Source organism: Myotis lucifugus, unplaced genomic scaffold (genome assembly GCF_000147115.1).
Source record: "Myotis lucifugus unplaced genomic scaffold, Myoluc2.0 scaffold_0, whole genome shotgun sequence".
Lineage (NCBI taxonomy): Eukaryota > Metazoa > Chordata > Mammalia > Chiroptera > Vespertilionidae > Myotis > Myotis lucifugus.
In genome coordinates, this window is record NW_005871048.1 from 42,999,461 (window position 1) to 43,022,575 (window position 23,115).

At 39.9% G+C, this 23,115-nt stretch overlaps 1 pseudogene; it reads left to right on the forward strand.

Moving 5' to 3' along the window:
• Positions 1-17,074: 17,074 nt before the first annotated feature.
• Positions 17,075-17,220, forward strand: LOC111825600 (annotated as a pseudogene).
• The last annotated feature ends 5,895 nt before the right edge of the window (positions 17,221-23,115 follow it).

Here is a 23,115-nt window from a genome sequence, read left to right on the forward strand (position 1 = left end):
ATTCTTTGCCAAGGTTTTTAAAAGTTCTCTGGGAACAAAGACCAAATATCTTTCTATGATATCATATTAAGGGTCTACAGTCCTGGAGAGTCATGCAATCAAGTTGTAGAGGTAAGACATAAACATAATAATATAATGAACAATACAATAATGCATCATCTTTGAGGGTTATAGGCTAAAAGTGGTACAGGCATTTATAAAAGAGGATTCAATCACCAAGGACTAGAATTGCCTGCGCCAACCCAATCTCCAAAATGAGTGTGGAGGTTATTATACTTACTCCACGCCAGACACACACACACACACACACACACACACCCTAAAGTTCAGTTCTTCTGATCTGAGGGATAGTGGGGCAAAGGAGAGAGTGAGATTAGAAATGGAAACCACACTTGGATTTCATCCTTCCTATCTTCAGTCTGTGCCCCAATCTTGTGGGGAGAGAGGAGGTGACAGGGAGGTAGGGGGAAAGAAGCTTTAGAAACATTAGATGAGTATTAGATGAGTGACACTGAGAGGTACTGGCCTGCCTCCTAGTCACTGTGAAGAGTAGCCTGTAACACCTTAGGAACCCAAGCCTACAATTTGGCAGCAAGACCAATGTAATATAGAAGTGATATTATTGGGAAAAGCGGCAGTAGGAAAGAGGATACACAAGCATTTCAGCCCACTACATTTTGCATGGGATGTGAAGGAACCCAAGAAATCCTTCTGTTGTTCATGAGGAGACACAAAGGTCCTGAGCAAAGGCTCAGGGAAGGATGGAGATGCCTTTGTGGGCAGGAAATTAAAGGTGGCAGTGAGTGGACTTTGTGTATTAGAAGACTCCTCATAGACAAAACCAGTCATACCTTAGCAGGGATGGTTCAAATGGGCAGACCAGTCTGGCCACACCTGCTGCAGAAGCCAGCAAAAATCCAAAGGTTGCACCACATGGGTAGTTAGGCCAGATAATGTCAAGAAGTTCAGAGAAAAATATAGGAGTGTTCTATGATGCTAAGAGAAAATGTTGTTGGGTATGTAGATAAGAGGTTTGTGTGCATAAAAGTAAAAATTGAACCCATGCTAGTGAATGAAGTCTGTGAGGTGTAGTGTAAGATGAGCCAATCACATGGGGAGAAGGAGCGTGGCTATTGAGGACAGAGAGGAGACCCCAGTAAACGTTCACCTGTCCCTGTTGGAGGCAGGGCTCAAAGGCAAAGATGGCAGTTTGTGATTTATAAAGATGTTGTTGAAAGAGATTTCCATTGCTGCCCAAAACCTGTTGCCAATGCACTATTCACACATCAGATGCTGGGAGAGGTGTTATCCACACCATGTGGCAAGAAAATTAAGTTGAAAGAAAACAACAACTTCTGAATATTATCGACTAACAATTATTGAAGAGAGACAGCAGAGCAGCTTCACAGGTAGGGGACTGCATACCTGGCAGGCAAGGAAGAAGAAAGCCTTAGGAAAAGCAAATGACCAAAAATACTAAATGTCCAGTGAAGCCTGAAGTCAAAGTGAGGCCAGAATAAAGAGTGGCGGTGGGGAAGGAAAGTGGAAGAAAACAATTCTATTCATATGAGAAATTTTGCAGAAGAAAAAAAAAAGTGTGCATTTCAACATTTATAGAAGAGTTTTTGAGTCATCAGCCATTTAATATCTATTTTGGGGATGCCTACTAAGTTAGGGAAACCTGAGCCATATTTATAGACAAAGAAGAAATTACAGGAGGAACAATAAAGGGTGTCAGAGAAAGAGGGGTTACATGGGATGGAGTGAAGGAGATGTGTGCTGAAGTCCTGGAGGGAGAAGGAAGGCTCAGGAGGTGGGTAGAGAGTGAGGGGTTCGCCTCTTTTTTAAAGAGCTGAAGTGAAGGAACAGCACGATGGAATTCCAGACCATGAACTTGGGGTAAAGTAAGGAGGCAGTCATTGCTTATAGCAAGGCTTCTCAACCTCAGCACTGTTAACGTGTTGGCCAGGTCATTCTCTGTTGGGGATGGTGGTTCCTGTGCAGGGTGTCTAGCAGCATCCCCGACCTCTACCCACTGGATGCCAGTCCAAACCTCCAGATGTGACAACCAAACGGTCTCCAGACATTACTGATGTCTTCTGGGGAGACTGGGGCAAAACTGCCCTTGGTTGAGAACCACTGGGTTAGGGAGACTGGTGGAAGGCACCAAGGTGAGGAAGCTGCTCCCATATTCCAGAGGGCTTCAAACCAAATAGGTGAGTCCATATGGTAAAATGGGAATGTGTGTGTGCAGGACACTGGTGTAAACACTGAGGCAGGGGTATAAAAGATGGGAAAGGGGCTAAATCCCACCAGGAAAACATCTCTCCCTTTGTAGTTGACACACCTCAGTTTTTGGAAAATGACATAATCTATTTGTTAGGTTTAAAAACCTTGTGAGACATTTATAATATATTATTGCAGTCACTGACTGCTAAAACTTCACCAGAATGGACTAGAGGGGGGACCACCCTGGCATACAGTGGATCCTCATAGTCTCTTCAGAACCCCAATGCCACCGGAAATATGGCAGGCTATGGGCAAGTCTGATTAGTCTCATGTTCTCAGGGAAGTTAGTTCTATAGGATAGAGATGGGCAGAGTTAAATAAACCAGAGATTCTAGAACAGGGGTGGGCAAACTTTTTGACTCAAGGGCCACAATGGGTTCTTAAACTGGACCGGAGGGCTGGAACAAAAGCATGGATGGAGTGTTTGTGTGAACTAATATAAATTCAAAGTAAACATCATTACATAAAAGGGTATGGTCTTTTTTTTTTTTTTTTTAGTTTTATTCATTTCAAATGGGCCGGATCCAGCCCGTGGGCCGTAGTTTGCCCACGGCTATTCTAGAATCTCTTGCTTCTGAATCAAACTGGTAAGAATAGTAAGCTTACCATTTACAGGCAGACGCTTAGGGATACAAATTACCCCTAATCTCTAGTCCCCCACTACACAATGATGGTGGCAGAACTACGAGGCACTCACATCTTCCATGTTAGGCATCTTCAGTAGCAAAGCTACAAATAGTTCCCCCATCTCAATAATACATATAGGGATGGGAAAAAGTAGGTTTATAGCTGTGAGTATGCAAAACAGAGTTTTTGTTTAATCTTATTTATTAACTAGAGGCCTGGTGCACGGATTTGTGCACCAGTGGGGTCCCTCGGCCTGGCCTGCTGGGATCAGGCCGAAACTGGCTCTCTGACATCCCCCAAGGGGTCCCGGATTTCGAGAGGGTGCAGGCCAGGCCGAGGGACTCCACAGGTGCACAAATCTGTGCACCGGGCCTCTAGTATGCATATAAGTTCTTTGGTTAATCACTTCCCGCCTTCTCTCCTCCCCCCTTCCCTCTGAGATTCATCAGTCTATTCCATGGGATGGAGTGAAGGAGATGAAATGTTTGCACTCTGCTCCTGCATCAAGTGTCTGCTCTCTAGTGCATATCATAGCTACTAGTCAGACGGTGGAATGGTCAAACAGTCGGCCGGTCGGCCAGCCACTTAGGCTTTTATATATAGAGATTATTTTGTTATTTATTTACATTACAACTGTAAATCTACTTTTGCCCATTCCTGTAAAATAGGATTAGGAACCTTTCCCAGGCCCTGGACAAAGCCATAGATGCTGTGTAGGTAGATATATGATTGATTCTACATTGCTGATTAAGACAGTGGCATAAGTTGGCAGACATATATGAAGAAAATTGAGAAGAGCAAAAACTCCCCTCGTCTGATGATTCTAGCCAAGAGAAGTTTTCCTGTCTACTTTTATGGAGGAAAATATCTCTATTTGTTCCAGAGGGAAAATGCCTCTCACCTTCCACCAGGCTTATCCAAACTGCCTCTCAGGAAGATCATGTATATTTCCTGCATCCTCATTGCATTTTCCCTCTCATAACTTGAAAATAACCTTTTCTGATAATGTGAAAAAGAGTGCCAGAGGGGAAACACCCCTGGATTCACTCATTCTCCCTCCCATCCATTCATTCATTTATCTGACCCACAATGATTGAGCACCTGGCACTGTTGTCAGCTCTGTGGATGGATAATGAACAAGATCTGAATGCTCCTGCCCTACTGGATTGTAATGAGAAAGTGTGGTGCTGACCACCACTCTACTTCCAAAAGTTGTTGGTCACTAGGCTTCTTTCATCATAAAACAAAGGGCAGGAACATCTAGTCTTTAATATCCACAATTGGTAAGTCAGTCTAGAGCAGTGGAACAAAACTTTTGGTCTATGCTATTAGCTGATTTATGCCACCCCTCCTCCCCAAATAAGAGTCCTGTTGAAGTTCTAACTCTCAGTACATGACCATATTTGGAAACAGAGTATTTATAGATGTGATTAAATTAAAATGAGGCTACTAGGGTGAACCCTAAGCCAGTCTGACTGGTGTACTTATAAAAAGAAGAATGCTGGACACAGATAAGTACAGAAGGAAGACCATGTAGAGACACAAGGAAAACATGGCCATCAACAAGCCAAGGAGAGAAGGAAGCCTCAGGAGGAACTAATCCTGCCAACACCTTGATCCCCAACTTCTAGCCTCCAGACCTGTGGGAAAATAAAATTCTATTGTTTAAGCCACCCAGTCTGTGGGATTCTGTTATGGAACAAATGCAGTCTACATAAAGACACACTCAGAAACACTTATTTAAAGATAAGTCCTAACCCTGAATGAGAATGTCCAGGTATTAGGGCCCCAACTGTAAGTATAAAAAACAAACAAACAAACAAACAAAATGGAAAGAGGGCTGGTGATATATCTGATATCACCAAAGTCAGAAATTTACTTGCTTTTCCAAGATGTCCATTGTCACAAGTCATTTGCCCTGTTCATATCTCACTAGGTGTCCTTCTGAAAAAGGCAGAAAAATAGGGCACTTCTTGCTTCAGAGAGGTGTTTTGAAATTTAATTACTAAATGCTTGTTAAAGCTCTCCATGAAGCCTTTTGATGAAACAAACTCTCTTTAATTACCAAGTATTGTTTAATATGGAGGTGCATCCTGGAGGCACTGCAGGCTCCAGCAAGGCCTAGCTCATTTTTATGCAAATTAAGTACCTTAATCTACCTGGCAAATTACTGAGCCAGCAGCAAGCTTTATAGGCAGGGGCTCTGTGGGTGTCCTTGCTACTTCCTTCCAAGTCCTCTCCATTTTTTCACCTCAGTCAGTTTAGTGTGCTCCCATCAGAAAATCCACTAGCGTAATTTCACATTAATGACCTTCTTGACACCTTGTGTTATTCTTGTGGGATAATCCTGTGCTGACTTACACATTGGTGTGCCTGAAGTCATTGGCTTTATCACTGTTGTACTCACTGTAATGTTCTTGGAGTAGAGCCCTACAAGACTGTGCATGGAAGGTGGCTGTGTAGAGTTGAAAGGAGGTAGAAAAAGGTATCTATCTAGAAGCCCCAATTACCTAGAAGCCTTGAGTTATCTAGAAACCACAAGGAGAGAACTAGGCAGAGAGGGGGGCGGTTAGGAGGGAGTTGGAAAGGGGGAGGCTCCATAGAAATTTAGCCAAAAGCCCTACTTATCTTTGAGGTTATTTGCATTTCCCATTGATGTTCTTAAAAGAGAGAATGTAGGCACCAGAGATAGGATTAAATAACAGCTTTCTAACAGATGTGTAGAAAATGGTTTACAGGTATGCTGAAATGTCTAGCTATTGATTCTCTTCACCCCTTGGAGCAGCCTACTGGTCTGGAAGAAGTGGTCCCCAGGCCTGTCCCCTCCAACAGCTGGAAGCCTAATCAGGGGCTGCAAATCTCCTCCAATTTACACAATATGTAGAAAAACACCATCTCCCCCCCACCCATGTGTTTCACCATGGGGAGAAAATTTGGAACAACTGGATTAATTTATTTTCCCTGCTTTCTCTCTCACCATTTCAGGTTAATCTCTGCACTATTACCAGGTGGATCCTGATAAAATGCCCTGCTTTGGTTCAAATCCTTCCAAAATTGCCCATTTATTTTAAGAATAAATTCCTTAATGTGGCTAATAAAGCCCTTCACAATCTGCCTCTATGTACATTTTAGGTGACATAACTCACTTCTGCCTCATTCTCTGCTCTAACCAACTCAACTGTTTTCGGTTCCCCCAACAAGTCATTCAGATTCTCAATTTCAGGTTTTTACACATGATACTGCCCCTGTCTGAAACACCACTGCCCACTCTCAACACATACACACTACCTGGCAACTCCAACCCTTTCATAAGGGAAGGAATCATATCTGTTTTGCTCACCATTGGTATCTAATTAGCCTCATACACTGTTTCACATAGAGTAATATTTGTTGGATGGGTGAATAGATGAATGGATGAGTTTTTCATACTGAAGAGTCAATAGTTTTGTTGCTTTTAACTTTAGTATCTTTTTGTTTTGTTTTCAATTCTACATCAGTACTAGAAATAAAATAACTTTCTCCACACTGAATCTCCTCACTGTCTCTGGCCACATTACAGGCAGAAACTTGAACAAAATCAGGGCTTTATTAGCAGAGGATTGGGAAATAAATATTGGATAAGGAACTACTAATGTTTTCTGTAGACTTCAAGAGATGGGAAAAAACATAGAGGGAGAAAGTAATGAAGGAAGGACTATAATTCAACAAATATTGAATTCCTATAATGCAATGAGCATAGAGCTAAGTACTAGGGAAAGGGTGGTATACAGGAAGACAGCCTCTCTCTTCAGAGATCTTGGATTCTAGCAGAGAATTCATAACTCAGAGCAGCCATTTCATTTTGAAGAGGGTATTATGATGAGAAGCATAGTTTCCATAAACAAGTTTAGTGAACCCATGTAACCTAATCTAGAGGGTAAGTTAACACTTCCTTGAGGAAGGGACACCTAAGTTGATATTTGAGAGATGGCTACTTCTACAGAAAAGTGTGAAGAAGAGTGTTCTAGGCTGCATGCCAAAGGTCTTGCCTCCAGAGAAAGAGTGATGGTCTCAAAAAGCTGACAGGATATCGGTGTGATGGGAGTGTGGACAGCGAAAGGTGTGCTCTGAAGTGAGTGTAAAGAAACACACAGTCCATGACACAGCCTTGCAGACCATGTTTGATTTGGAGCTTTGGGCAAGTGAAAACAAGTGCTTCTCAGTGAGGAGAGACATGATCAGATTTGTTTTATAAAATCACCTGGCACATGGTGCAGAGAATGAGAAAGACAAGTGGGAATAGAATCTAGGACCCCATACAGAAGGTGATGGTGCCTAAGTGAAGGAGGCAACAGCTGAAGAATGGTAGATGGATTGAAGAGAGACTTAGTAAATAGAAGTAGCAGGGCTTGATGACTTAACTAGCTAAGGAGGGAGAGTGAAAGAGAAGAGAAAAGAAAGAATTTGAGGCTTTTTGCTAGAAAAAGTAGGTGAAATGTGCTTCCACTTACTATAGTGGGGGGCGGGGGAGCGAGTTTGGCAGGGAGTGGATAATGAATTCAGTGCTCCATACTTGGTTTTGAGATGACTAAAGTACCGATATTGAAGAGTCATAGTATTTGTTATAACAGTGGTTCTCAAAGTGTGGTTACAGAGACAGCAGTTTTAATATCATGTAGGAATTTGTTAGAACTGCACATTTTCAGGCTTCATCTCAGACCTACTGAAGCAGCACCTCTCGAGGTGAGGCCCCTGCTCTGCATCTTAGCATTCTATTTAAAATTCACTACTTATCACACATTGCTTCTTATGAGCACTAGGATGCAGTGACATGTCACGGAAATAACAGGACTTGGGATTCAGAAGATGTGGGTTTGAGTCACAGGCCCCCTTTAACAAGGCTTCCAGGTGATTCTGATGCACTCCCAAGGTGAAAACCCACTAGACTATAGCCAATCTATGATGAATAATAAGAAGAAAGGGTTGGAGGAAAGGAGAGAAAACAGGAAAAAGAACATACCAGACCAGCACTACTTTGGTGGGAAATTATCCTACTTTCTCCTAGATTGCTGACCAAACTGGATTGATTGTTTTAATTTATCATCTCTAACTGTCCTGTATAGCATCTCAATAAAGGTTCTTTCTTTCATCAGTCTGCCTCCAATTTCCCTGGTATCAGTTTCAGATGGCTGCTAGAGACATCTTAACAAATACAGCTCTGACCATACCTGTCCTCAGGTTAAAAAGCTTCACAGGCCACAGGGACCTACTCAACAAATTCAGCTTCCTTAGCTGGCAGTTAAGGCTGTCTGCATTCTAGACCTGTGTAACAATTTACCCACCGTGCACATTCTGTGCTTAAGACCAACTGAGCTGGCCATCATTTCCAGAACATGCTTGGCACTTGTCCAATCTTTTGATGTGTCTCTTGTTCTTTCTCCTCTACCCATATTCTATTTTCACCAGTTGATATCCTACCCATAGCCTGAAAGTCTTCAGTGACACTCTTAGGCAGTGATGTGTTGGGGATGGCTTATCCATACCTCTTCCCAACTCATCATTCAGTGATTCCATGCTGGTAGCTTGAAATCAGCCATGTTGAGAAAATTTACATCACAGACACTGGCAAACATTACATATCAGGCTTGTATCCCCCCCAGAGATCATTGGTAAATATTTACCAGTACACCACTGTCCTTCTATGATCCTCCAACAAAGCTAGACAAAGTATGGGACAAATCTGAACTGCTGCCTGTTTTTTGTATAAAAAGTATTGTTGGCACACAGCCACACCCATTCATTGATGTGTCATTGACAGATTCCTTCACACTATGGTGACAGAAAGTAGTTGCAACAGAGACCCTATAGTCTGCAAAGCCTAAAATACTTACTATCTGGACCTTTAAGAAAAACTTCGACAACCCCCATTCTTTGGCACAATACTGTATATTCACTCCGTACCACACACTGCATTTTATGAATGCTAGGAAGCAATGAAATGCCGTGGAAATAACACTTGGAATTCAGAAGACGTGGTTCACGTCTCTGCTTGCTAGCTGTGAGTCTTTTTTACTTAACCTTGCTGAATTTGAATTTCCTCATCTAAAAAAGAAAGGCCTACCCGAGAGCAATGTGCTGAAATCAAACATGTGAAAACACCTTGTAAATTATAAAGCATTATGCAAATACAAGAGCGTGCCATTGTAATTTATGTGCAGATCTTTCCCAGCAGACTCTCTCAGGGCAGTTGCATAGCTCCGTTGTCTTTGCCTCCATCACAGTTAGCATCTTGTATGCAGGTGGTATTCATTAGGTCACTGTGGGATGAAGGATGAATGGTGGGGATTTTCTTTTACAATCCCTAAGAGCTGACTTGGTTTCTCAGCAACGAGGGCAAGATTAGCTTAAGGAGAAAACTGTGAAATGATCCTGTGTCCTCTCGTTTCCCTGACTTCCCCATTCCCTACCTTGTCCTTGCTAATGCTATTCTTCCTAATGGAACCTCCTTCCTTCTGGGATCCACCCTGTGCCCATTACATGAGTGTGTGCTGATAAAAATAAGTAAACAGTTTTTTGAACAGTCTCAACTCCTTGGGATATCAACACGTGACATCTTTTTTTTTTCCAAACAACTGTCCACCAAATGTGCTTTGTTGAGCCTCGTTTCCCCATCTAACCTATCCTTTGTCAGTTCACTCAATCTGAAAACAGTTTACACATTCTTGCCATGCTATGAGGTAGGAATACAGGCTGCTTGGTCTCTATCTCTCCTCTTGGCCCACAGTCACTCTCCAATTCCTTTTCTCCACTTCCCCTACTTACGCAGTCACCTAATAGGTTAACGAAATGGCAGCACCCCCAACTTCACTGGTGATTCTCTGGGACCTTCCTGCATGGGCTTCAGGGAAGTCAAGGCCCCCAGGTCACTGGCACAATGTAAAAGAGAGCACTTCTCTGGAAGAACACTACACTTCCTAAGGGTGGCCAGGCTCTCTCCACCCCGTTCCCCTTCCTGTCATGATCAGGTGGGGAGAAGGAATGTGGTTGGATTGACAGAGCTGATTCGGGGTCTCTTGATAAGCCTTTTGGGCTGGGAGAATGCCTTTAAATACTGGCAGCTCTCTAGACTTCATAAATTGGGTTGTTGGTGATTTTGGTATCCACTTTTGGCCTTAGCCATAATTCTGTGACCACGAGAAAAGCATTTCTACAGCCTGTTATAATTAAACAGTGGTATCCTTTAATTCTTCAAGATGTTAAAGCAAAAGTAGTTATTGTGGCAGAAGGGAGGGGGTAGGGTGGATGTTTAGGAGAAGCAGCCATCTCCATCTTGTACAAGTGCCCTCTACTGCAACCAGACGAAATAAGGAGATTCTGTTTCTCAAGTCCTAAGGTTCTCTCAGTATTGCCCTTCGCACCCAGTCTACGCTTGTCCGTGAAGATCTAAATGTGCTGTACCAGGGAGCTGGACTCTAGGAAGACTGTGGGAGGGCTAAGGGATAGGGAGTGGATGAAAGCAAAGCAATGCCAACTAAGGTTCAGATCAATAAGATGGGCTTGCAGGAGTGAAACAAGATTTCCTTGGAGAAAGACTGTATTGAGTCTGAGTCATGAGTCCTGTAATGCAGCATCTTTGCAAAATGAATACAGTGACCATTTAAAACTTTTAATGAGAACTACTTGAAATTCTTTAAATTGGAGAGATTGTTATTTTTCACTGTATTTCTTTTCCTTCCGATTAGAGAAATCTCAAATAATGCTTAATTGCTGTTTTCTGATAGTACCAGTACATATATTTCTTTCTCACAAAAAGCCTCTGCCAGGAAAAATCAGTGAATAATCTGTAAGTGCTCTCAACCAATAAAAAGGGATGGGAATGGAACAGTAATTGCATGTGTTGCACCTGCCTCTAGAAATTCATTCACAGCTTATGGTCCTCTGAAATCCTCTTTGAGGAGTTTGAAAACAATGGTACGGATTGTTCTGCTTTCTCCTGTGCTTTATGATGCCAGCACTTTGGTGGCACAGAACGAAGGAAAAGCACCTGCTTTTGCTTCCAGGGGCCATACCAACCTGAAACTCGCAAATTAAGTAATGCGCGAAGCAAAGAACTCTGAAAACTGATTGTACTTTTAAACTAACTTTGTAAGCAGGAATCTTTCATTAGTTGCTTCTTCCTTGCTGTAATATATTTTGAAGAAACACTTCAATTGCTTACAAAGAAATGCCCAACAAAATCAGCTGTTTAGGCGCACACACAGGAGACTCTTTCTCCTTTCATATCTCGCTGCATGGCTTGACTCCATCAAGGGCTCCTCTGGCTTAATACTGTTTTGCTAAGACTTCTGCAGAATGCTTCATTCAAGCTATTCCCCACAATCATCTGCAAAGTTTCATGGCAACATTTTCACAAAAGAGGACCCTTCCCTCTTCCACTTACTTCCCGTGTCCTTTTTGTTACAGTTGCGAATGATCATAGCTGGAAGAGAAAATGCCAATCATCGCTACCATTTGTTGAGCACCCACTGTGCAGTGCTGTGCTACATTATCAGCACTTTTCACAGCAATAGAGGAAGAAACTCTGTTTTAGCTCATTTTATAGTGGGGAACTGAGGCTCAGAGAAATTGTGCCTGGCCAAAGTCCACCTATCTCTTTAGTCAGAAGTTTTGTCTCAACAAAAATGGGAAAAGGGTCATAACTTCAGCCCTGATAAGAGTTCTAGGGACAGATATCTGAGGGGTCAGACTAGTTTATATATTTCAAGAGTTCAAATAAATCTGGTCAATTCATCAGAAGTTAGTTTAGATGCCAATGTGCCAGGTGCCAAGAGGGATAAAGAGCAAGTACATGATGATATCCCCCTGCCCTCAGGAATACACATTTCACCTACTAGACAAGATTAGCTTGGGATAAAAAGAATCAGAGACCTCAGTCAAGACAGTGTATTTATAAACTGAAAAACCATGTGGCAGACAGAAAGAATTCAAGAGGCCAGAGCAGTGGCTTCAATTTCAGCAATGAAGAGGACACTCAGAGGAGCCTGTAAAACTCATTGGAATTTCAATAAAAGGGGGAGAGCAAGGGTTTTTTCAGACCAAATTTTAACCAGTTGCTGCTTAGTCAAATCCTAGTTTCCTATTCCTGCCCAAGGAGAAATCTACCTTGTTCTCATGTTGTGCGGAGAGCTGATCCAGGCTGTGAGCTCAGGAAGCTGATCCAGGCTGCTCTGTCAGCTCCCAAACCCAAGGAGTCACTCCCTTGAGTTGCTGCTAATTGAGCTCAGCTCTCATTAATTGACTAGCTATTGGGTGTTAAGTTGCTATCAGTTCTACCTGGCATGAGTTTTGTTTGCCTTTCACAGTCAAAACAGAAAATAAGCAGGTGTCAGCCTCCTTAACTATTCACAGTCCTCCGGAAACCTTGCAAAGGTCATCTTTCCATCAGAAAAATGTTTCTGTGGGAGCCACACTTGTCACTAACTATCCTTCACCCCAAGCAGGCTCCTTTGAGTTGTTTTTGTATGATGCTTTCAAATGTTTGGGTAGAGTACATACTAGTATATCAACTATTCTTGCATTTTCTAAACTTAAACATTTTATAAAAGTTCTGCCCTTTTTTTTTGGCCCTACCTATATGTATTTTTTTAGAATTAAATATTATTAAAAAGTGTTCAGCTTAGTCTCTGATAAGTAGTGGGTATTTCATCATCATTAATCACTTCTTTTATGTCTTTCTCTAGCAATTTACAGATGAAGACACTGAAGCTCATAGAGATTAAGAGTCACACCAAAGTCACAGATCTGCAAATTTTGGTCTGAGGAGATGCATTTAGGACTATGGGAAGCCTAAGCTCCTGTTTTTTTCTACTGGTTCCAAAAAAACACCAGAAGTTTATCTGTCATATATGGTTTAGACAGTCTCTTCATTCTCTCTCTCTTGTTTTCATTTTGGTTTGGTTAAGTTCAGTCCTACAACCAACAACACAATGAAAATACAGAATTTGCCATTACTCCAGTCTCTCCATGCCCCTTTTTAGTGAATCCCTTTCCCCAACTCTCAGGCCTTAGGATTTGATTTCTATTACTATGAAAACATTTTTGTCTTTTATAGAGCATCATATAAATAAAATCATATAGCGTACCGCATTTTTAAAAAGTTAATACCTATCTAATTCACATACCCTAAAATTCATCCCTTTTAAGTGTATAATTCAGTGGTGTTTAGTACATATGGAAAGTTGTGCAACTATCACAAATGACAGACTCCAGAACAAATTCACCTGTTTAAAAACAAAACAACAAAAAAAAAACATGCCCATTAACAGTCCCTTCTCATTCCCCACCACTCCTAGATCCTAGAAAACACTAATCTACTTTGTATCACTGTGCATTTGCCTATTCTTGACATTTCTTATACATGGAATCATACAATGTGTAGCCTTTTGTATCGGCTTCTTTCACTCAGCACACTGTTTTCAAGGTTTCTCCATGTGGTAACATGTATCAGTACTCCATTCCATTACATGGCTGAATAACATTCCACTGTATGGATATACCACAATTTGTTCATTCATTGATCAGTTGATGAACATTTGAGTTGTTTCTACTTTTTGACTATTACGAATAATGCTACTATGAATGTTCATGTAAAAGTTTTTGTGTGAACATATGTTTTAAATTCCTGTGGGTCTATATACCTACAAGTGGACTTTCTGGCTCATATGGAAACTATGTTTTACCTTCTTGAGCAACTGATACACAATTTTTCAAAGTGGCCACACCATTCATTTACATTCAATTGGATTGTCTTTTTAATAGCGTTTTATCTGACTTCTTTCATATAGTACACTGAGTGACCAGATTATTATGACCACCTGACATTTGTAGGCAAATTAGCTATAATTTCACACTGAAGTTGCTAGAGGGCCAGACCATTATAAATAGGAAAGCAGGTTGTTTACCACGACAGTAGAAGTGATTTTTTTCTGAAGATATGGGTAAACAATGCGATTTAACAGCCTTTAAACGTGGGAGATATATATATATATATATATATATATATATATATATATATATATATTGCTTTGAAAGTTTCTTCCTGTTGTTGCATTCCTGTTTACTGTTGAGTAGTATTCCATTGTATTGATAGACTATAATTTATCCATTCACTAGATGATGAACATCTGGATTGTTTACAGTTTGGGGCAATTATGAATAAAACTACTATAAACATTCTTGTACATATGTTTTCAATTATCTTGGGTAAATAGAAGTCATATTATTGTGCCATATGGTAGTATATGTTGACCTTTATAAGAACCTGGTTTTCAAAGTAGCTGTACATTTTGCACTCCCAACAGCAAAGTACGAATGTATGAGATAATTTATGTCTTGATAGCTCCTTGTCAGCACTAGGTATTTTAGCTTTTTAAAATGTAGCCATCCTGGTACATATAGTCTCTCATTGTGGTTTTAAATTCTGTATTTAATTTGTAGTGTCTAGTAACATTGACCTTTCCATTTTCATTTTTTAAAATTTTATGGGAATATTTTATTTGTTGTTTTAAATTAAGAGAGCATTTTGTTGTTGTTGTTAATCCTCACCCCAAGGATATTTTCTCCACTGAATTTTAGAGAGAGTGGAAGGGAGGAAGGAGAGGGGCAGAGAGAGAAAGATAAACATCAATGTGAGAGAGACACATCGATTGGTTGCCATCTGCACACACACACACACACACACCCGCAATAGTGCTAGGAATCAAACTTACAACCCAGGTACATGCCCTCAACCAGGAGTCGAGCCTCTAACCCTTTGGTTTGCAAATTGATGCTCTACCTATTTAGCTCCACCAGCAAAGCTCTTCTCTACTTTTTATTGTTTCTTTTCTACTGCTTGTATTAAATTTAATTTGCTCGTGTTTTTCTAGTTTCCTATGGTAAAAGCTTAGATTATTGATTTTAAATCTTTTTTTCTAATATATGCGTGCATTTCTATAAATGTCCCTTTAAACACTGCTTTCTCTCTTAATCCCACATATTTGAAGGATTATACATAACTCATTTATATAAGAGAGAGAGAAAGAGAAAGAGATAGAGAGGGAGAGAGAGAGAGGGAGAATAATTTCTGCTATTTCACCAAGGACAAATCTTTTTAGAAAATTTTTTTAATTTACAGTCTTGGCTGGGAAGGGGTACATTTTCAGGGGCTTCCAAGAAAATGGTCTTTTCTACTCTTTTCCACAGGTCAAATAATAAATGTGAAGTTTTTTCAGTTGCTCAGTATGTCCACCCTGATTATGCATTTGGGAAATGGAGTACCACCAGGTAGATCTATGGATTCAATAGGTCTACTGTAAGATAGACCTGGGTGAGGGTTCTGCTTCTCATCTCCCAATTGCCTCCACCTCCGGTTATCACTGTGTAAGCTTATGAATGGAAAAGAGAATTTTATACTCTGAACTCATAATGCTATCTTGACTGGAGGCTTAAAGGTCCTAATGCTTTGATCTTTATAATGTATCATTTTATCCATCAGGATTGACAGTTATCACATACACATATTTAAATGGTGTAAAGTTGTTTTTTTCTTATCTCCCCTTTAAGATTGTAAGTTCCTTGACACTATTCTATGCGTTGTTTGTTGTTCCCACAAAGCCTGAATACTGATCATGGGTCAATAAATGTTTGCTAAAGGAACAATAATACCCTTTATAGGTTTTCTATACTTATGACTCTATAAATGACTCACAGTCATTTTCCAATAACAGTAAGTGGAAGTGATTTTAAAATACTCTTGTGGGATCTGACACTCCATAACTGTAAGATATTAGCCCCCAAATTTGGACATAATGTGGTTTGTCTGTGCACCATTAAAAACACAGTTGGTCCCAAACATAAAGAATTGGCTCAGCCTGTCACCACATGTTGGCTTTAATCTCTCTTACCAGAGCCTGCTTTTCTGCAAAGAGCGGGAGACATGGACATCGACTGCACCCAAGCTGTACAGTTGACAACCTCCACCACCTGAGAGGAGCTGATCTATGCTCACTCTCAAGAAATCCAGAAGTCTATATTTTATCAGTTTCAGATCCGTGCACAGGGGCAGGGAATTTAACCACTCAAACCTCGGATCTCAGGGCAGAGGAGAGGACACAAGACTCACTAGTATGAAGAAGAGGCATTTCTAGAAGATGTGACAATCCTGACATGACTAGAAAACAGGTGTCATCCTCTCCAGTAATAAATGAAAAAATAATAATAATTGTATTTGTTTTTCTTAACAAAAATCAAATAGCTGAAATATGAAAAGTTTGGATACTCTATTGTGCCTTCACTTTTTGGAAAATTCTGCGTTTACATAAACTTCTTTTAATAAAGGAATTAAAATACTTTTCTTTCTTTTTCTTTTTTTTTTTTTTGTACTTTTAGGCAGCAAAGACACTGGCTCACTAATAATCCAAGGCAGTCACCTCTTTATACGCTCAGCCATTGCAGTAGTTACAGCTTTTTGACAGCAGGATCGGGGTGAGATAAATTGACTTCAACATTTTTGTTAAAAATAAAAGCCCCAGAAATCTGGCCCATCATTTTAAACTGGCAGGAATATAAATAGTTGATGGACTTTACTCTGCACAAAACCAAACAAAGGCCAGGAAGATGTCATTTGAAGGTGATTAGAGCCTGTGTTTATGGGAGCAAGATGTGGCCACCCTCTGGCTTAAGGTCCATCTGATTTGGTCTGTTTATAAATAGAATTCCAAAGTGAATCAACCCACTTCCTGTTAGTCTCTCTCAATCTCATGGGGTTTTTTTGTTTTGTTGTTTTCCCCCCTCTAACGTCTGAATGTGATGTCTTTCACTGTTTGGAAGGAAAAAATGCTGTTTGTCATTTATCAAAACCTAAACAGCTGTAATAAAACAATGTCCATTTGATTTTAATACTAAGTAAATAAATGTGAGCAATAGTATGGAAACATGGGGACCTGAGGTTCAAATTGAATGAATTTTACTTCCAATTCATGTTCACAAGTTTTCAGATTTTCTTGAGCTCCCTTCAAGTTCCCCGACGTTGCGAGATGACCATGGACAGCATACTCTGTAGAAATAGCTTCTTAATTCACTCCCACACCACAGAACTAAGCCTGTTTAGATTTGAGTTTTTGTTTGTTTATTTTTACTTTACCCCCTGGCAATGGGCAAGGTGATTCCTGATTGGTGGTGTTGCTCTTATGTCAGTGAGGGGTGAACCAGATGTACAGTCCCTAATTCAGCCTAGCCTGATGCCTGGGTTGGTGGCCAGAGCTGTTTCATGCCTGGGGCACATAAAAAAAATAACTTACTTTGAGAGCAAGAGTGAGTGATTTGAAAATGTGTTGGCTTGAAAACCATGGAGCAATGAGAGACATCATTATGCTTTCCAGATCAGGTGTAAAATGGACAGGAAAAACATGTGCATTTCTCTGTAATTCTACCCATATGACTCATCCCTAACCCATAGTAATTGTGCACGTAAGAATTGCTTTAGTCATTAGTCAGCCATTTCAATGTTCTTGTACTTTGGATCAAACTCTGTATCATTTCAGTGTTTCATACAATCAAGGTGATTAAGGCCATCAGTAAACAATATTTATTATGAACCCATGGTATACCTTTTCCAACTTACATCCTACAAAAAGCAAAGGTGGTCTGCCTTTGGACACTTGAAGGGTATTTGCAATAAATTGCATGGTGGAAGAGCTTGAATTAATAATGGTTTTTTAGAACCAAGCTACCATTAAACTCTATTGAGACTAATTTGAAAATTAAAGTTGTATTTTTCTGTTAAAACATATGTAAATATAGAACTAATTTGGAATAGCACCTATGCCAGCGGTTCTCAACCTGTGGGTCGCGACCCCTTTGGCGGTCGAACGACCCTTTCACAGGGGTCACCTAAGACCATCCTGCATATCAGACATTTACATTAAGATTCATAACAGTAGCAACAATACAGTTATGATGTAGCAACGAAAATAATTTTATGGTTGGGTCACAACATGAGGAACTGTATTTAAAGGGCCAGAAGGTTGAGAACCACTGACCTATGCTAACATAAAATATGCTCCCAGCTAAGAGTATTTTAATCAAAGGAATCTCTAAGGTTGATTAGGGCAGCTATATAACTACTGGTCTTTATTAATTTTTTATTAATTCCCTAGAACACTGCCCATGGCAACTGGTCTGAACCTCCTTTAGTCTTCTCTGTTATTGTGCCTGTGCTCTCAGCAAGCCAGAAGGAAGTAAAACTTTTCTTTTAGCTTATTAATTGACCTTGAGGAGCTAAATCAAGACATGATATAGAAAACTGCCTTCTACCAGAGACAGTGAACTTCAAGCCGGAAGCATTAACTGGATGAGACTTAGGGGGTCATCATCCTTGAAAGTAGTACATTCCATGCAAAATACAGGCATGGGAGTACTAGAAAGAACATGGTGGGGAATCCAAGGATGTGCACGCAGATGCTCCATCAACATCAAAGGAGATCCACTGTCCAGCTATCTAGTGGATAGCCCCTGGCTGCCCAGCTCCACCAAGGTTTGCCTCAGTTGCAGAGAACTTCCTCACCCAAGGGCCTCTTCTTGGGCAGGTCATATGCAGTGAGTGATTGCATTGGAAGTGTATAGTCCCGGACACTTCAGACCAGTGCAGGACATCCCTAAATGCCCCTCAAGGTCTGAGCTTTTTCAGGCTCAGTCACAATTTTTCCTCTCTAAACAATGAGGTTTCAGCCTCCTCTCTTCCATGGGAGCTGGTCTTTAATAAATATACTATGTGCCAAACTCCATCACAGGGTCTGCTTCCAGAGACAGGCTTTCAACAGAATGTTATAAAGAAGAGCAGATACCAATGGGAAAAAATAGAGCAAAAAACCAAAAATTGGTTCTTTAAAAGATCAAAAACATTAATAAACACCTAGCAAAACGCATGAAGAAAAACAGAGCAAAATGAAACACTTGGAAAAAAATGTTTGATGTTGATAGAGTCAAGATATAGAATATTTCTATCACCACAAGTATCCCTTATATTGCCCTTTCATAGCTATAACCACCCCCCTCTCCTCACACCCTAATTCCTGGAAATCACTAATCTGTTCTCCCTTCTATTTTATCTTTCAAGAATAATATATAGTATGATTTCAAGAAATCACATAGTATGATTTTTATTATATAGGATTTTTCACTCAATATAATACCCTGGAGGTTTATCCAAGTTGTCATGTATATCAATAATTCATTTCTTTTTATTGCTGAATAGTATTCTATGGTATGGGTTGTACCAGTTTGTTTAACCATTTGCCCTTTAAAGGACACCTGGGTTGTTTCCAGTGTTTAGCTAGTAGGAATACAGCTAAACACTGGAACATTTATGTGTATCATTTTTTAAAGACAAATCTTACTTTTTTTAGGATGAATGCTTACTATATGCAATTGTTAGGTTATATGGTCATGGCATGGTGCCTCGGAATGAATTGTGTCTTCCCAAAATTCATGTCTTAAAGCCTCAGTCCCCAGACTTCAGAAATAGGGAGGTAACAACGGTAAAATGAGGTCATATGAGTAGGCCTTAATCCCCTATGGCTGTTGTCTTTATAAGAAGATGGGGTTAAAATACAGACAACTCACAGACCAAGAGGCTACCATGTGAAGACACATTGAGAAGGCAGCTATCTGCAAGCCAAGGGGAGAGGCCTCAAAATAAGGCTGGCTAACACTTTGATCTTGGATTTCTAGACTCCAGGACTACTAGAAAATACATTTCTGTTGTTTAAGCCACCCAGTCTGTGGTGATTTGTTACAGCAGCCCTAGCAAACTAATGCACGTGGCTAGCTTTATAAGAAACTACCAAACTGTTTTCCAGAACTGCAGTGCCATTCCTGCCAGAAATCTATGAGTGATGAGTTTCTCTGCACCTCTTTTAGCATTTGGTGATGTCATTACCTTTTATTTACCGTAAATACCTTTTCTTGTGCTTATTTTTTCATCTATACATCCTCTTCATGACTTTTGCCCATTTAGATTTTTGTTTTTTTATTGTTAAACTTTGAGAGTCTTTTATATATTCTAGATACTAGTCTTTTGTTGAATATGTGGCTTGTAAATGTTTTCTTCCTGTCTGTAGCTTGTTTTCTCATTTTCTTAACAGGGCATTTTGCAGTGTAAATTTTTTAAAAAATTTTCGTGAGTTCCAGTTTATCAATTTTTTTCTAATTTATCATGCTTTCATGCCTGCTTTGTGAAATTATGAGTACAGACAGTCCTCGGGTTACGTCGGACTCCACGTACATCGTTTCGTGGTTACGTCGCCATCTCCCATTTATTTATAAAAAAAAGTTCCATCATTTCTACGTATGTACATACGGGCTTTATGTTTTTTATTATTTATTTCCCACAAGTAAAGATCAGGAATTGTTATCTTTTAAATTGTTTTTACTGTTTCACTTCATTCCTGCTGTATATGTGCTCCATGTGAGTGACGTAGGTGCTTATGCAGGTGGGTTCCGACTTACGGCAAAAATCACGTTACGTCGCGCCGTAGGAATGGATCACCGACGTAACCCGAGGACCTACTGTACTTCCATGGCTAGTCTTCCTTTCCCTGGAATTGGTACTACTACGTACATCACTTGGCCAAGGGACAGAAAGTGAGCTGAATATTTGATCATAGAATACAGACCGAGGGAGACATTAGTTCTGTTCACCAAATATTTCTTCTCTTTTTTGGCATAGAAATTTTACTACAATGTCCCTTTGGAGTTCAGGAAACCAAATGACTTGCTTTGAGCAATAAAATATAAGCTGAAGTAACGTTTTGCATTTTCTGATTGAAGCCTTTAATAACTAGAGTGCTGCACCATTGCCTCCCTTTACAGATTCGTGATGCTCCAGATGGTAGAGGCTCCATCATCCTGCAAACCTAAGTAAAACGATGTGGGACAGAGCTCTGGAAACCCATATACACATGTAGCATGAGTGAGAAATAAAGCCCATTGTTTTAAACCACTAATTTTGTTTGTTTATTGCCACTGCATAATTTTATCCATTTAATTGATATATCTTTATTGATATAATCCCAATCGCATTATCTGTATTTAATTAGCTGTGAACATTCATTAAATGGAAATCCAAATTTGAATTGATCTTCATATCTTTGTAAGTGTATTTATAGAAATAAATTTGCTAATTGAAAAAAAGCATGGTCACACCATGTTCCTGAATAAAAGATGTGAAAACACAGTTTCTATATGTAGATCAGCAACAGCAGTCCTTGGTCAAGATACAATCACACCAAAATTCATTCCTGGCACTGTGACAATATTTAATATTTTTAAATATAATTCACAAGAGGGAGATGAAGCGATTAAAGGGCAAAATGCTGAGCAGAAATAGCTAAGTAAATATTTCAATGGTTTGACAACAGCTTAACAACAAATAATTTAACTAAATTTTATACTCACTGAGCAAGGAGCTGGGTGGATATGAGAAAAAACACAACCTTTGTACTTTAGTCTGTGGATGAAAGAGGTACTAAAGAGAATATGACAGTAGACATGTCATAGGAGGGTAAATGCTATGGTATCCAAGTTTATGCATTACGATGAAAACCCATTTTCGGCTCCCACCCAAATGGGAAGGTTGCAGTCTTGATTAACCAAGCACAATTTAATCCAGACGCATAAGGGCAGAATCCAAGAGAAGCCAGCCAGAGAACAGGGTGTAGTCAGATGAAAGAGCCAGAGAAGTGCAGGGTCCCCCAGCAAAGACAAGAAGTCACACCTCAGTAAAAAGTAATTAGAGAGAGTCATTTCACACAGTGTGGAAAGAAAATAGGAATAAGTCCCTCTGGGAAAGAAAAGATTAGTGTATTTTGGGTTTGGTGCATATGTGTATATGTGCATGACATTTCCCCTGAAACTTGAAATGCTTTAAGTGTATATTCTAGATAAAGTTAGATTTGAACATATTCTTTATGAATAATCTTATACTTACTTGACTCAGTGTAAGAAAATGTAACAAAAGCATGGTCAGTATCGCTCAATGGTTGAGCATTGACCCATGAACCAAGAGGTCACTGGTTCAATTCCCAGTCAGGGCACATGACCAGGTTACAGGCTTGATCTCCCTATAGGGGGCATGCAGGAGGCAGCCTATCGATGATGCTTCTCTCTCATCAATGTTTCTATCTCTCTATCCCTCTCACTTCCTCTCTCTCTAAAGATCAATAAAACATATTTTTAAAAAGTAACAATAAAAAGCGTTTTCTGCATCAAAAGAGGTTGAGCCCTAACCAGTTTGGCTCAGTGGATAGAGCATCAGCCTGCGAACTGAAAGGTCCCAGGTTCGATTCCGGTCAAGGGCATGTATCTTGGTTGCGGGCACATGCCCAGTAGGAGGTGTGCAGGAGGCAGCTGATCGATGTTTCTAACTTTCTATCCCTCTCCCTTCCTCTCTGTAAAAAAATCAATAAATATATTTTAAAAAAAAAAAGAGGTTGAGAGTTAAAGCCCAAGTGCCCAGGTCACAACTTCTAGAAACTTTCTGAACCTCCTTAGTCATAAGCAAGTAATGATGGTGACTAAGCTTGCTGCCCACACCCTTCCCCATAACATTCTTAATGTTAAGCCCAGGTCCAATTAACAAAATTTCACTGAGAAAGAAACTGAAGAAGATACAAATAAGTGGAAGCATACACCATGTTCAAGGATAGGAAGAATTAACATCATTAAAATGTCCATAATACACAAAGCAATCTATAGACAACATAATTACTTTCAAGACACCAATGCCATATTTCACAGAACTACAACAAATAATTCAAAAATTTATTTGGAACCATAAAAGACCTCTTATAGCCATAGCAATCTTGAGAAAGAAGAACAAAGTTAGAGGAATCACACTACTCAATATCAAACTATATTGCAAGGCTATGGAAATCAAAACACTATAGTACTGAAATAAAAGCAGACACAAATATCAGTGGAACAGAATAGAGTACCCAGAAATACTAAACCCACACCTTTATGGCCAATTAATATTTTGACAAAGGAGGCAAAAGCATACAATATGTTAAAGAGAATCTATTCAATAAATTCTGTTGGGAAAATTGGACAGATACATGCAAAAATAAAAAGGAAACTAGACCACCTTCTTACACCTCACACACAAATAAACTCAAAATGGAT